The sequence below is a fragment of the Branchiostoma floridae genome, unplaced genomic scaffold (assembly GCF_000003815.2).
Source record: "Branchiostoma floridae strain S238N-H82 unplaced genomic scaffold, Bfl_VNyyK Sc7u5tJ_1353, whole genome shotgun sequence".
Classification (NCBI taxonomy): Eukaryota; Metazoa; Chordata; class Leptocardii; order Amphioxiformes; family Branchiostomatidae; genus Branchiostoma; species Branchiostoma floridae.
The window spans coordinates 128,087-129,700 of record NW_023365706.1 but is presented as its reverse complement, the minus strand read 5'-3'; positions in this window follow the sequence as shown (position 1 = coordinate 129,700).

The window sequence follows — 1,614 nt, the reverse complement described above, 5'->3', positions numbered from 1 at the left end:
GACGGGTTTGACGACAGGGACGCCCAGGTGGTTTGTAGACAGCTCGGGTATCCTACAGGAGTTGCGAGGGTGGGAGGAGTTTTTCCTGAAGGGACAGGAAACATCTGGCTGGACAATCTCAGCTGCGCGGGGAACGAGTCTTCTGTAGCGGACTGTGAGATCAACAGGTGGGGAGACCACGACTGTACCCACAAGGAAGACGCAGGAGTCGTCTGTGAAGCAGGTATAAACCATCGATGTACATCTGTGGTTCCTAACGTACATGAAATCAAAACATATTTCATATTGTCGACATTAAAAAAAAAAATTTTTACTCAAGCAATGTTGATTTGATCTTATGGATGGACGCATAATTCCATACGTTTCCAAATAAAAAAAGGGTTTTCGACCATACTGTAAATCGTACAAAACAGCTGTAAAATGAGCACATAAATATCGGGAAAAAAGAGATAATAATGTCATAGAATGCCAGTAAGTAAGTTAAAGTTAAAGTTCAATAAGTAGATACAAAAGAACAAAAAATGGAAAATCTATTTTTGTTATACCATACTCTGTATGTTTAGTCATATTTTCATCCTACTTGACCACAGAGGTTTCATAGTTGGTCAAACTTTTATTTTATTTGGATACTCCCATCAGTTTTGGTGACCCAGAGAATGTCATCCATATAATCAAATCAACATGGTCTTATTAACCGTTCTCTAGGGGAAGACTGTGCCGAGTACCATTCAACAGGAGTGACAACAAGTGGAGTCTACAGAATCGGCCTCCTCCCCGCTGATGTGGAGGCGTACTGTGACATGGATACCGCAGGTACAAATGGTGTCAAGCATGGTGGTCTGTCGTGTATAGTGCTAGTTGATAATGTCGTACTTCTACGGTTATTATTTCATGCGTATGTAATCATGTGTAAAAAGCAAAATGAACAAAATGCCTTAAAATGCCTTAAAAGTCTGCCTTTCCTGAAATAAATTCCTTAAATTCAATTGATCACAAATGCCCTTGACGTTGTCTCGGCTATATTATAAATGTTTTTGTTGAATATGAATGTTCAAGTCGAAAATAGAATTTAGAGCTTAAACATCACTATTTTTAAAACTTACTTTATTCTCCCACAGGAGGCGGGTGGACTGTGATCCAGCGGCGGCAGGACGGGTCGGTTCCCTTCAACCGGTCCTGGGAGGAGTACAAACTGGGCTTTGGGGACAAGAACGGGGAGTACTGGCTGGGGAACGAGAACATCCACCTCCTGACCAATCAGAAGAACTATCGCCTGAGGATTGACCTCGTGGACTGGAAAAATGAATCAGCCTACGCAGAGTACAGCACCTTCAGGTGAGGATTGAAACAACTTCAAGTGAGCAAAACACCTGGTGAGCAAAATACATTCCATAGAGTAAAACACCTTCAGGTGAGTAAAACACCTTCAGGTGAGTAAAACACCTTCAGGTGAGTTAAAAACCTTTAGGTGAGTTAAAAACCGGGAAGTGAAACACCTTCAGTTGAGTAAAACAATTAAAGGTGGGTAAACACCTTCAGGTAAGTTAAAAACCTTCAGGAAAGTTAAACAACTAAAGGTGAGTAAAACACCTTTGGGTGAGTAAGCATCTTCAG